This window comes from Mauremys reevesii, linkage group 7, assembly GCF_016161935.1.
Source record: "Mauremys reevesii isolate NIE-2019 linkage group 7, ASM1616193v1, whole genome shotgun sequence".
Lineage (NCBI taxonomy): Eukaryota > Metazoa > Chordata > Testudines > Geoemydidae > Mauremys > Mauremys reevesii.
Genome location: NC_052629.1, coordinates 107,547,210 through 107,562,284, shown reverse-complemented (window position 1 = coordinate 107,562,284; position 15,075 = coordinate 107,547,210).

The following is a 15,075-nucleotide window of genomic DNA, read 5'->3' as shown; positions in this document are numbered from 1 at the left end:
CACTCTGCATCGGCAGCTGGGCCGGATCCAGCCTGGTGCTGGGCTGCTTGCTGCTGCTGGCAGTTGCTGGCGCCTACCGTGGGGCTATTGTTGGCCATAGCGCCACAGTGGCTCAGGGCTCTGGCCGGGGTCGGGGACTGGCTGCACTGAAACATGGGCGGCAGAGCCCTGGGCATAGAGGGCGGCAGCCGTGACCCCGGGGGTGCTGCAGCACCCCCCGCACTCCTAGTTCCCACGCTTATGTCTTCTGGGACCGACTGCCCTGGCCAATTGCACCGGCCTGCGGGGGCCCCCAAAGCATGGGGATCCAGAGTGGTTGCCCTGATTCGCCCTACCCAAGGGACTGCTCTGACTGGCTTGAGTAACTCCACTCCAGTAGAGTTAATCCTGATTTCACAGGTGTACATGAGGTCAGAATTAACCACTGGAATCACTCCCGCCCCCTCCTCCCCCCAGTGAAAAGATGATGATTGTAGGGCTGGATAAGCAATTTGAAAAAAAAAAACAGCTTTCCAAATCACTGGAGAAAGTGCCACCTGCTGCTAAAATACTGCCCTTTATATCTGTATTAAATTATAACCTGGAGAATAAGTTATTTGTATTTCTATTACAGTACTGCTTGGAGTCCCTTGCTGAGACTGAGACCCCATTGTGTGATAGTATCTTTCCCAAAGAGTCTAACTAGACAAGACAGATGAAGGGTTGGTGGGGACAGAGGCACAGAGAGGTGAAGTGACTTGCCCAAGGTCATAAAGCATACCAGTGGCAGAGCTGTGAACTAGCTCCAGGTCTGAGTTCCAGTCCAGCAGATCCAGTGCTAGGCATAAGCAGACTAAGCGTTTGGTTAGGGCCCTGATCAGCTCAAGGGGGCTCCCTATTTGCTTTCTTAGTATGTGTTGGGGGGAGGGGAATATTCCCACTTAGGCCCCCAATGGGCTAGCACCAACCTCTATAGTCCAGTGTCACATCCATTGGACCATACTGCCCTTCCATAGTGCAACGGAATTCCTACAGTCTATATTCTTCAGTAAATGTTTCCATGTTCATAGAAGAATACATGCAGAGGTGTAAATCCCAAACAACTGTGGGATCATTCAGAGGCTCTTCATTTTAAGTGTGCAATTCCTGATGGACTAAAGGCTATCAGGGCCTTATCCTCTGAGGTGCAGAGCACCCTCCACTGGTCTATATTAATGTAAATTAGTGTACATTTGACAAGTCTTACGTGGTGTAGAAATCTCGCAGACGTCACCGTTGAGAGGCTTTGCAGTTTGCAATCCAAACACTGAGCATTTTGTTAATGGGTGAGAAACACAAAGTGATTTCTGGTCTAATTTCACTGCACATGCTGAGCAAGCTGCCAAAAATAAACAAAAATCAAGAATGCGGAGAAGTCAAGTCGTCTGCAAAAATTCTTTCTGTTCAGACAGGAACATAGATAAGAATTTGATAAAGCATACAATTGTCAGCTTGGCAATATCCTTGTAGCTTTCCATGGTCTCCCACACGGTACCACACAAGCTACGGAGCTGCCCATCTTGCATCATTTCCACAATGATGTACCCAGGAAATTCAAACCTTGAATTTCTTTCTTTCTGATTTCAGAATGTGCACACAAGTGATCGGATTTTCAAAAGCGCTTAGCATTGGCCTAATACTGCTCCCATAGAAGTCAATGGGAGTTTTATCACTGAGTTCAGTGAGAGGAGATTTAGGCCAGATCTACACATCAAACTTACATCAGTACAACGACTTCCCTCAGGGATGTGACAGATCCACACCCCTGAGCAACACAGTTATACCGACCTAACCCCCGCTGTCAACAGCGCTACGTTGGCAGGCAGGGCCAGTTCTAGCTTTTTTGCCGCCCCAAGCAAAAAACAACAACAACAAAAACCAAAAAACCCAACCTCCTACTGCCTGCCAGACTGCTGAAAGGGAAAAAAAAAAAAAGGCAGCCGCAGGGAGCGCGTGGAGGGCGGTCAAGGCGGCTCGCAGGGGGGTGAAGGGCGGCACTGCAGCCCGCTCGCAGCCGGGCGAGAGGGGCTTCCCCCTCCGGCCTTGGGGTGCTTCTCCAGCCCGGGCAGGCAGAGCCCCTGGGGGCTGCAGGAGGTGCTGGCTCAGCCGCTCCTTTAAAGGCAGCTCGGCCGGGACGGGCTCAGAGCGGCGCGGGAGGCGGAGGCCGGTGCAGGCGACAGGGAGTGGCATGTCCTGGGGAGCCCAGCGGTATGGTAAGTGGCGGGGATCGCTAGTTCCTGTCCCCCAGGCCGGGGTCTGTGCCTCAGCTGGGCTGGGACTGGCGGAGTGCGGGGAGCCGGCCGGGGGCTCCGGAGCTGTGGACCGGGCTGCCAAAGCAAAAAAAAAGAACCACGGCAGGGCAGCCGGAATGTGCTGCCCCAAGATTGGCCGGAATGCCGCCCCTTACAATGTGCCACCCCTGGCACGTGCTTTCTCATCTGGTGCCTGGAGCCAGCCCTGTTGGCAGGAGACATTCTCTCGCCGACATAGCTACCGCTGCTCGTTGGAAGTGGTTTAATTATGCCAACCGGAGAGCTCTCTCCTGTCGGCATAGAGCGGCTAGCCGGGACACCTTACAGCGGTACGGCTTCACTGCTGTAAGGTCTGTAGTGTAGATGTAGCCTTAGATTAATGCTGGGCTCTTTTGAAACTCCCACATTAGTAGTGCCCCCTCCAATACTTAAAATACAGCAATCCACAATTACAGTGAAATCTGACAACCACACAGGCCATCCTAATCCATTCCCATTCCAATATATCACCAACAACATATCCCCCATCTTACCCTTTCCCCAAATCCTTGAGGGAAACAACAAACACACAGAAAACCTCAGACACTCCAAAGCAAAGAGATTGCAAGGAGTCTGCAAGGTCAGAATCTGACACTTCCCCTTCTGCACAACTTCAAGTGTGTGTGTGTGTGTGTGTGAGCTTCATGCTGCATTTATCCTCTACATCAGAGAGAGGAATGACACTTTGCAAGCACAGGGAGGCAGCAGTGTCACAGATACGACTTTATGTTTTGCAGTAAAGACAGCAAAACTTCATCTCTGCCCAGTGGTATCTCATTCACCAGTACACTCTGGCTCTGATGATGGGTTTACAGCTGCTTTGCACTGGTGCTAAACTGGCTGATGAAACCAGGTTTATGGTTGGTGTGCATTGCCTGGGTGATGCAAGACAGCCAGAACATACCATCAAACCTAGCTCATTTAGTATACATTATAATTATTGACAGGTTACACACTGACCATTTCTTTGTGCTTCCCCTTTGGAGCTCAGAAGTTGCTGCACAGTCTGTGTTACATGGTTAGGTCCCTCAACTATCTCCATCCCTGTCCAACTCATCGGTCCAAGCCAGGGACTGCTCTACAAAAGGGCCTGTCAGGATGCAGGTGGTGCTTGATTTTCACTCACCACCTTATTCTTGGCCCTGTTATAGATTCCTAGGTCTATATGCTCCTGAATCCCAGCTGCATGATGCAAGGGGAGCAATTCTGCAGTGAGCCCATGTAAATGGGGAATAGGGCTAAGTGACATAATTTCCCCTTGGATTATGATGTCTGGGGCTGGATTCTCAGATGGAATAAATCAGTGCAACTCTACTTGGCCCATTATTGTTAATCAGACAGTCTCTCTGGGGTGGGGGGAATGGGGTAGACAGACACTGTACAGGCCTCCTTCCCTGGAGTTCATCTTGTTGCTGTAATGTGATACACAGCTACATTACAGCTAATGCCAAGTAATCAAAGGTGAACAGAGAACCCATCAATTTGACCTTGTGCAAGTGATTCTCATGCAGCAGTGAATCACTCAGCCTGATCACTGTCTGTTTTCAGCTCAGAGACTTCACTGCCATGAGCATACCTCACTATAGTCTCTTGTTCTAACAACTACCAGTGCTAGATCACACTTTGGCATGTGTCCGAGGAGAGGGCTGGGGAAGTCGGGGGGAGGGGAGACACTCAGGGAAGCCAGGGAGGGGTCATTTGGTGGGTATGGGGCTGTGTGTGGAGCAGATGTGCAGGCAGGTATGTCAGGAATGAGAGGAGGGGCTTGGGATAGTGAAGAGGGGCCTTATCTAAACCAATCTCGCCCCAAAATAGATTCAGGGGCTGAGTAGAGGTTTAGGTCAGTCAATAATCAATAAACAAGCCAACCGTTATTAATACCTTACAGTTCTACAGTGATTTCCATCTAAAAGTTCTTTACAAAATTAAATGCAAATTATCCCCCGGGATCCCTTTATTTGCCACTAAAATGCAGCGCGTCTGGGGCTGGAAACGGAAGCAGCAGGCCTTAGATTTAATTAGAGATGCTTGAACTGGTTCACGGAACAGACTGCAAAGGACAGACTTGTACGGAGCATTTTCTAATTGTTTCTGAGAGACTCCTGAGTGCGTAGGCTTCACTCTGGCTGTATCTATATGAGCTGAATATTCAGTGTTTGTCCCAGAGCACATGGCACCATAGGCGCCAACTTTCCCCGGCGCTGGTGGGTGCTTGCGCCCCTCCCGCCCCCAGCTCTGCCCCGACTTCACCCTTTCCCTGCCCCTGCCCCGCCCCCGTTCCAACCCCTTCCCCAAAGTCCCCACCCCAACTCCACCCCCTCCCTGCCCCATTGGACCCCTTCCCCAAATCCCCGGCCTGGCCCTGCCTCTTCCCCCAAGTGCGCTCCCTCCCAGCTGCCTGAAACAGCTGTTTCACGGTGCCAGCGCTGGGAGCTAGGGGGAAAAAGCGGGCATGCGGCGCGCTCAGGGGAGGAGGCAGAGCGGAGGCGGAGGTGAGCTGGGCAGGAGGGCAGGGAGCTGCCGGTGGGTGCTGAACACCCACCAATTTTTCCCTGTGGGTGCTCCAGCCTTGGAGCACCCACAGAGTTGGCACCTATGCATGGCACACTGAACGTGTGCTGAAAGCCCATGTTGCCTGCTCAGTGTACTGCCCATTTTAACTGAGTGTGTGGGGGAAGGTGATGGGCTGGTGGCTGTAGGGGGCAGTTTTAGGCACAGCCTCTGGCATGTATAACAGAATGTTGCTGAGGCAGAGAACAGATCAAGCTAAAGAAGTGGTGCTGATACAAGTTAGGCTGCAAAATTCAGATGTGGATCAAAACTTCTAAGTTTAGTGTGTTCAGATCCAGGACTGTAATTAAATTTAGAATTCTACAGACACTGACGGATCACTTCACCTTTCTTTGGCTCAGATTTCCCATGTGTGAACTGACAATAATAATATTTACCTTTGTAAAACATTTAGAGACCCTTGGATGAAAGGTACTAGAGACATGTCAGGTATTACTATAATAGCATGAGAAAGGTTATGCCCCTGCTATTTCCAGGCTTAGCAGAAGCAAGAAATGGCCAGAAATTTCATGCTAATAAGATTTGTAAGCCAATTTTACAGACCCAGTTTGATCCAGGTTGATTGGAGAAATGCCAAGTTTTAGGGCACTTATCAGAACCAAAGTGAGGTTGAAACTGAGAGGTGACGTCTGCAAGATGATGTAAGTTAGATCCCCTAGCACTAATGTAAACCCCCTTTAATCTACTCCCATCAATTTACCAATACGAGTGTATCTAAGTTAGTGTAGCATCATAGGTTCATAGACTTTAGGGCTAGAAGGAACCATTAGGATCATCAAGCCTGCCTTCCTTCATGACAAAGCCAAATAATTGTACCAAGTAATTTCTGCATCAAGCCACAGCTGCTGGCTGAACTAGGGCATATTTTCATAAGGATATCCAATCTCGACTTAAAGACTTCCAGGTGGTGGAGAATCCACTACCTCCCTAGGTAAGTTGTACTAATGGTTAATTACCTAAAATGTTAAAAAATTGCACCTTATTTTTTAGTCTGAAAATGTCTAGCTTCTGCTTCTGGCCACCGGTATGCAAGGTCATGCCGCTCAGAGGATGCCATTTTATAGAGCACACCACATGGAGGATGTCATTGTGTGATGTGACACTGGCGGGGGTGGAGCGGCACGCTCTGCAAAACAGCATCCTCCATGCGGGTGACATTAGGCATTAGGGACTGATCTGATTCCCCTCTTATTACACTAGTGTAAACCTTATTGCCTGGAGTAGATCTGCTGAATTCAAGTGTAGAGCCAGTGTAAGTGACAGGAGAATCAGGCCTGGTCTACACTACGTGTTTATACCGAATTTAGCAGCGTTAAACCGATTTAACCCTGCACCCGTCCACACAACGAAGCCCTTTATATCGATATAAAGGGCTCTTAAAACTGATTTCTGTACTCCTCCCCAATGAGAGTAGCGCTGAAATCGGTATTGCCATGTCAGATTAGGGTTAGTGTGGCCGCAATTCGATGGTATTGGTCTCCGGGCGGTATCCCACAGTGCACCATTGTGACCGCTTTGGAAAGCAATCTGAACTCTGATGCACTGGCCAGGTAGACAGGAAAAGCCCCATGAACTTTTGAATTTCATTTCCTGCTTGCCCAGCGTGGAGCACTGATCAGCATGGGTGGCCATGCAGTCCCAAATCCAAAAAGAGCTCCAGCATGGACCGTACGGGAGATACTGGATCTGATCGCTGTATGGGGAGACAAATCTGTTCTATCAGAGCTCCGTTCCAGAAGATGAAATGCCAAAGCATTTGAAAAAATCTCCAGGCTATGATAGACAGAGGCCACAGCAGGGACTCAACACAGTGCTGTGTGACAAGCATAATGGAAAGCCAAAGAATCAAATTGATGCTCATGGAGGGAAGGAGGGGAGACTGAGGACTCCAGCTATCCCACAGTTCCTGCAGTTTCCGAAAAGCATTTGCATTCTTGGCTGAGCTCCCAATGCCTGAAGGGTCAAAAACATTGTCGCCAGTGGTTCAGGGAATATGTCATCAATTTACCCGCCCCCCTCAAAGAAAAGGGGAAAAAATCGTTTCTCGCCTCTTTTCAATGTCACCATATGTCTACTGGATGCTGCTGGTAGACGGGGTGCTGCAGTGCTAAACAGCAGCATCCTCTCCCCTCCCCTCCCCGGTTGCAGACGGTATGGTACAAAATGACTGATAGCCATCCTCGTCATCATTCTGTGAGTGCTCCTGGCTGGCCTCGGTGAGGTTGGCTGGGAGCACCTGGGCAAAAATGGGAATGACTCCTGGTCATTCCCTTCTTTAAGCTTTGTGTCCTGGAGATTCAGTCCTGGCAGATGGTGCAATAGGGCTGGTAACTGTCCTCATCATAGCAGCTGGAGGCTGAGCTCCTCTCCCCCCGCCCCCTTTCATGTCTAATGGAGATTCTGGACTATCATAGCAGCGGGAGGCTGTGCTCCTCTCCCCCCCACATCCTTTAATGAGTAATGGAGATGTCCTGCCTGGAATATCATAGCAGCTGGAGGCTGCCTCCCTTGCATTTTATCTCACTAAAAAGTCAGTGTTTCTTATTCCTGCATTCTTTATTACTTCATCACACAAATGGGGGGATAACTGCCAGGAGGGGTGTGGGAGGAGGGAAGCAGCGGGTGGGGTAGTTGCAGGGGCACCCCCTAGAATGGCATGCAGCTCATCATTTCTGCAGGATCTCTGGGGCTCTGACCCAGAGCGGCTGTGCTCTCTGGTTCTCTAGTACACTTGCCCCATATTCTAGGCAGGACTGACTCTATTTTTAGACAAAACATAAAGAAGAGAATGACCTGGGAAGTCATTCCCATTTTTGTCCATGCGCCCCCGGCTGACCTCAGCGAGGCCAGCCAGGAGCACCCATGACAGCAGCAGACGGTACAATATGACTGGTAACCGTCATCACCAATTTCCAAAGCAGCAGATGGTGCAATAGGGCTGGTAACCATCTCTGCTACCTTGCAAAGGCAAATGAATGCTGCTGTGTAGCACTACAATACCGCGTCTGTCAGCAGCATCCAGTACACATATGGTGACAGTGAAAAAAGGCTAAACGGGCTCCATGGTTACCATGCGATGGTGTCTGCCACGGCAATCCAGGGAAAAAGGGCGCGAAATGATTGTCTGCCGTTGCTTTCACGGAGGAAGGATTGAGTGACGACATTTACCCAGAATCACCCGCGACACTGTTTTTGCTCCATCATGCATTGTGATCTCAACCCAGAATTCCAATGGGCGGGGGAGACTGTGGGAACTATGGGATAGCTAAGGGATAGCTACCCACAATGCAACGCTCTGCAAATTGACGCTAGCCTCGGTACATGGACGCACACCGCCGAATTAATGTGCTTAGTGTGGCCGCGTGCACTCGACTTTATACAATCTGTTTTACAAAACCGGTTTATGTAAAATCGGAATAATCCCGTAGTGTAGACATACCCTCAGAGGTGATGTGCAAGGGGTGGTGGTGTAAGTTACACATGGGTCGATAAATGTGAGTCTCAGTAAATAAGACTACATGAGTTTAGAAGGTGATCAAGTTGGTGCAGCAAACACTTGGAGGGGCCCACAAGAAGATTCAAGTTATGCTAGCTCAGATTCCCTTAAGACTTGCTTCTGAACAGTGCCCTCAGACTTTCTGAGGCTTGCTACTTTAAACGCTTGTGCCACTGAGCTCACCCTGTTAATGTAAAACAGCTGCATCCTTTGGGGCATTCTGCTCATTATTTCTTCATGGTAGCTGAATAGCAGCCTCTCTCTCTTTGCATTGTTTGCACGCAGCTCACAGACTGCATAAGTTTGATGTAGTGGAAAATCAAATCTCCTAGTTTTAATATTATAAAAAGATGTTTTCTATTCTAATAGTGATGGGATCTATATATCCCACCCAGGCAGTCAAAGCATCAGGAGATTGTTCAGGACTATAGCAGGAGTAAGATTATATAACCTATGTAATTAGACTGTTTTTAATTATACAGGTGGCCCTTACTTATCAATTTGTGACTCCCAGGCTCTGTAATTAATCTTTCAGAGTGTCACTGCTCATGACACATCATTATCTCGTATTGTTTCAATGAACCTCCTACGAATTCCATATTTCCCCCCTTCAGATATTTATATAAATCTGAAAGTGAATATTATTCTGTATCATCTCTTTGGACCTCGACTCATCTTCTGCAGCCAGGAGAGACCCAAACATCTTCCCATGTGCTTTTGGGGAAGGGAAGAATGCTGGAATCCAGATTTAACTGCTTGTGGTGGGGAGAAATGTAACAGTGGAGAACTGCTCCTGACCATGTTGCTGGCATATGACCTTCTTAGCTTTGACTCATGCCATGTGACTTAGGCCAGGAAAAACAATTGGTCTTTTACCAGCCCTCATTATAGAAATTCATAATTTCTGCAGGGTTTTTCTCTCTGCTGCCATGAAATACACACCTCTACCCCGATATGACACTGTCCTCGGGAGCCAAAAAATCTTACCGCGTTATAGGTGAAACCGCGTTATATCGAACTTGCTTTGATCCACCGGAGTGCGCAGCCCCGCCCCACCGGAGCACTGCTTTACCACGTTATATCCGAATTCGTGTTATATCAGGTTGCGTTATATCGGGGTAGAGGTGTATTTATTTTCATGTTCTCAGGGCAGACCCAGGTATTTCTGCAATCTCTTGAGTGGTAAGAATATTTGAGTGAGGTGATCAAATAAATCATCACCTACATTTTTGACCTGTTTTCAACATAATTTAGTTTTCAACAGTTATTCTTAAATATAGGGCCAGATCCTGAGCTGGTGTCAAACTGACATGGCTTCATGGACTACAGCCTTTCCTACACACAAGAGCAGTATTGCTTTAACTACCTTGGTATAGTTAAAGTGATACCGTAGGGTGGACGCAGTTTATCAGTATAAATGTGCTCTGCAGGAGTAAGGTAGACCAGTATATCTTTATACCAGTGTAACTACAGCTGCACTAGATGTAGTGGTATAAACATGTTGGCTTAAAAAAATCAGACCCTAAATGGCAGTTATACTTGTACAAAAACTGTGTTTAGGCCACCAATTATGGATGTGGTTCACAATGTGGCATCATTTCTGAAGTGAAGCGGTATCACCCAGTTCCAGAAATAATTTACAATTAGCCTGGACAGAGCACTCAAAGGTATGCTGTAGGTAACAATCCTGCACTGGTCCCTAGTGGATGTGACTTGTTTTCTGCTTCTAATTTCTATGATACAATTCATTGAAAAATTATGAAAAGGTTATTTTTATGTTACTGGCAAAATAATCCCAAACCTTCTTGTACACTGTACTCTTACTGGCATCCTGGTGCCACCACACCACCATTCAGCATCTAACATATTGACCCGGTCTATCCTTAAAATTTATATGGTCAGTAGTATGAAAAAAACCACACCTCTTACTGATGTATTTATGCCGACAAACCTGCCAGTGTAGACCCAGTTGTGCTGACAGAAAAGTGCTTCTGTTGGCATAGCTAATGTAATTTGGTGCGGACAGAACCACCTCCTTCTGTCAGTGTAGGCTGCATCTACACTAGGGGACTATGCTGGCATAGGTTCTGTGGTGTAGACATAGCAACAGGAAGAGCCCTGAGATGCTTACAGCCTGACAAGACAAAGGTGGGAGAGGTGAAGTGACACATAGTCAAACCTTTTGATACCTGTGTCAGTGACATGGGCCCAGTCTTGCTGTTTGTGCCCCCAAAACTCCCACTGAAGCCAATGAGTGTTGAGGGCATAAGGAATGAAGGATTGGATCCAAACTCAATGATATATTTGCTTCCCAATCCTGCCCTCTCCCCATCCCTGCTGCATAAGCTTTATAGAAGGAGAAGATAAGAACAAAGAATGGAAACCTAACAAAGTCAGAACTAACACTGAAGAGGGAAACCTGCATGGAGAGATAATTAAAGAAAGATAATAATTAACGTGAGGAAAGTCATTAGCGGAGCTGCAGCAATCAAAGAGAGGGCAGGAAAATGGCTGAAATAATAGAGTATGAGAACAGAGAGAAACAGAAGGAAATTAGAGTGGAAAGAAGCCACACCGATGACAGCAGAGATGGGACAATTTGCTAAATGAGAATCTGAAACTGATTTTGGAACAGCCCGGAGTTAGGAGGAAGGGTTGGGGTTTGGTTAAGGCAGAGATGGAAGTTTGGGCCCAGATATGGGTTTGCTTTTTGGAGTTTCAGGATGACTGTATCTAGGGTTTGGATTCAAGGCTATCTTCAGGTGACACCATAAAGATTCAGTGGGAAAGGTACACACAGAAGGTAGACAGTTACTAATCAAGGGAGCTTGTTAACTGGCAGAATGTTAACAGGGCTGCAGATACTGATGAAGGGGCCATGGGCAAATTCCTGCTTTGTCCAACAGAAGTCGGTCCAATAAAAGGTATTATCTCATCCACCTTGCCTTGTCCATATGCATTTACATAATGAGGCTGCAAATGCTGCAGGCTAAAACTTCCATCCCAAAATTCACACATTTCATTCAGATCACATGAGAGACCATGGAAATTCAACACATTGCCCTGCTGCAAAACTATTTATTTGAACCAAACTGATAAGTTTGTTCCAAGCTACTTGAGAAGGGAAAGCAAGGGAGGCTTTTCAATCTACCGTCATCATGGGAGCCAGGTGAAACTAAAGGACTTTTTCCCCTGTATGAAGCCATCTCGGCTTCTTCCCAGCACTACGTCTGGCGTACAAGGACACTGAAGGAAAATCTTGTAGCCCAAACATGGGGGACCATGTGAAGTTGATAATGAATCTCATTATGGATGAAGATTGGGTCCAGAGCACACTGGGTCCCAGCTGAGACCTAAATGAATGTGAGGCGGCTGGCAGCATTCTCACCTCCGCTGCATATTATTCCCCCAAGTTCTTGATGAACAACAGATGACTAGTAGCTGCCAAGGCATCACTGGAACACGCAGTGGGGGGCAGGAGAAAGAATATCGATCCGGTTACCAGAATTGTGAGCAGGGTTTGCTTTTGCAAGAACAGGGGATCAATACCAAAAATGAGAGCTTGGCAGGAGTGACTTGGTGGCCCAATGAATTCATCTCGTTGCTAGTAATCAAGACTAAACTCCCCTTTTCCCAGGCTGCATGTGGAGATGAAAGTTTATGGGATGGGTCGTAAGGGGCAGATGGATTTAAATATGTGACTACAGCTTGATCAGTTGTGTTTCTCAGAGGCTCAGCATACTCTTGCTTCACCAGGAATACAGGAAGGCAACGTATACAGCTCAATTACCAGTTCAATTTCCTGCTGCAAGCATCTTTATTCAACCAAAAGGTGACGGTATTCCATAGTAGCAGTCGACTGCACAGTGTGGTGTTTGGGGGCCATTGCTAGATGGAGAGATACTGAAATTGCAAAATTTGGGGCTCCTTTTGAAGAAATTAGTGGCTCTTTTGAAATGCAAGCCCTTGCTTAGCCAGTCAGTTTGTGGTCTTTATTATGAGATGCTCAGGACACCTGTGTCCCTACTCTGTTCATTCCAGATTTGTATGTGGATGAAGAATTCACACACAGATAACAGAAGCAAAATACAAGCCTACATTACCCATAAAAAACAAAATTACTGCGCCTCTTTATTTGCATTGGGGTAGCACCTAGATGCCCCAGTCAAGGTTCCTGGCCCCATTGTGCCAGGCATTGTACACCCATGTAATAAAAAGACAGTCCCTGCCCCCAAAGTTTACAACGTCTGCATATGATGAGGCACAGCAGCTGCCTATAACACACGAGGACAAGGCAACAGTGAAACAATTGTGATTAGCATAATAAGCAGCAGTCCCAGCATACCAACTGTCTAGCCAGCAACCCTAAGAAAGTCTCCCTCCCCATCCTCTTTTTTAAAAACAGAACTTGAAGTTTATCTGATATCTCAGCATTAGAGGCCTGCTTCCAAGAGGTAGTCAGCTGACTTCAGTGCTGTACTTCTCAGGATCAGGCCCTAATGTAACAAAGCCATTTGCTGCACATTTACCTGGATAGATTTGCATACGCACCACTGGAACTACAACCTGATCCTTCACTGCATAAAACCTATGGTCCTAGTGCCTACCTGGCCGTGTAGCAAGTCCCTTATCTTCCCACTGGGCAAGGGTAGCATTATGCACACAAATGACTCCGTGCAAAAGGGAAAGGGACTCTAATATTGACTAGAGCTGGGCAATTCTTTTTTGGCAAATACCAAATCTGCCAAAAAATTTCTTTGGGGAGTCCTGAAAACTACTCAGGAGTGCAGACTGAATTGGTGGAATAGTTACAGGTGATTTTTTTGTTGTTGTTGGACATTTCATTTTGAAATGTTTCAAACCAGTGTTTCCAAAGCGAAATGTTGGTTCGAAATGAATCAACTTTGGAAAGTTAGTTGTGACCCAAATGAAATTTGGAGTGGGGTGAGAGGTGTCATTTTCTCAAGAAAAACTGAAAATATTCAGTTTTGGTTCAAAAACTAACCAAATTTATGGATGATTTTTCAGCTTAAAAAAACAACCCAGTTATTCACACCTCTTTAGGACTGATGCTGTTTCAAGAGGCCAAACTTCCGTTGACCCAAAAGGACTCACTCGCTTAAAACCAGGTATTTGTCCAGCTTTAGCCCAGACACATCATTTTGTTCCTTTGTTACTTTTGAACATTTTTTCTTCTCTAATGACTAAGCCAGGGCTTGATGCTAAATATCACATGTGATAGGCATGAGAATAGCTCCTTGCAGACCTCAGAGGAGCACTGGGTGTTGAAACTAGGTCTCTGCTATACACATCTGAAAGTACTCATGAGAGGACTCATCTCTGCTGGCAGCTTTTGAAACCAGATGGTCCTGTGACCCATTCTGATACCCACACATGCAACAAGAGTGACCTTGAGAGAACACATGGGTTTGGTAGGACACCTTGAAAGTGCAGGGAATCTGCAGGTTAAGGTTTCATATGCAGTTGAGCAGAGCACAGAAGTAGCTTAGAGACAGCACAGTGATAACGGGCATTGGAGGGTCCTCATCTGCACTTTCCTATGGAGCTGTCGCTGCCGTGAGAGGGGGTAGTTGCAGAGAACAAAGGGCCTCCTCTATTTCGGGAGGTGGGGCTCTGAATTGCAAGGCGTGGAACAGCCTGACAGGCTAATGCAGGGGTTCTCAAACTGGGGGTCAGGACCCCTCAAGGGGTTGCAAGGTCATTACATGGGGGGGTCGCGAGCTGTCAACCTCCACCCCAAACCCCACTTGCCTCCAGCAATTATAATGGTGTTAAATATATTTAAAAGTGTTTTTAATTTATAAGGGGGGTTGCACTCAGAGGCTTGCGATATGAAAGGGGATGCCAGTGAAGAAGTTTGAGACCCACTGGACTAACGCTTACAGCAGGCTGTCATTGCTGTATCATGTAATGTTTAAATACAAATAATTTCCGTGTTAAATACCAGCTGTGCCTTAATAAGAACAATTTACTAAGCCTCGGTCACTCTCTCTAGCCTTGTCTATGAGTAGAGAAATTTGGCATCCTAATCCCCACTTTGTCCCTCCAATAGTCCTGTCACACCCCTCACATCCATGTACAAAAATGCTCCCCACAGCGCACAGATGAGCACACCACTGGTTGGATTAGCCTTTCTTTGAGCAGATGTGGTGTACTTCAGGTGTCTAGGGTAGATGCAGCCTTCATGTTTTGCACATGATTTTGCTGGGAGAATTCCTAATAGTCTTTCCTCTAAGAAGATACAAATTATTCCTGGACTGAGAATTAAAACTCCTGCAGGCTCAGTGCGGGAGAGCTCAGACTGACTGCAACACAGCAGGGTGCCCCCCCAACCTCCTCCCCCATATTGTTCAAAGGCAAAAATGGGGCTCTGGGTGCTCCCATGGTTTTCTAGATAATGGGCAGTAAGGAGATTTTTTTAAATGACATCTCATTTATATGCTGCAGGAAGTGGTGTTGGTAATATATTTGTATGCACTGATATGCTATAAACTATGGTTAAGAGTCTCCAAAATAAATGGGTGCCTAAAGTTAGGTTTTTAAGTCCCCACTTAGGCTTCTAAACAAGTGATCTGGTTTTCCATGGACTTCAGTGAGAGTTTTGCCTGAATAAGGGCTGAGTAAAAAGTGAGCAAGTCAAACCCAGAAGTCATTATTTTTAATCTTTATTCTCTTTCC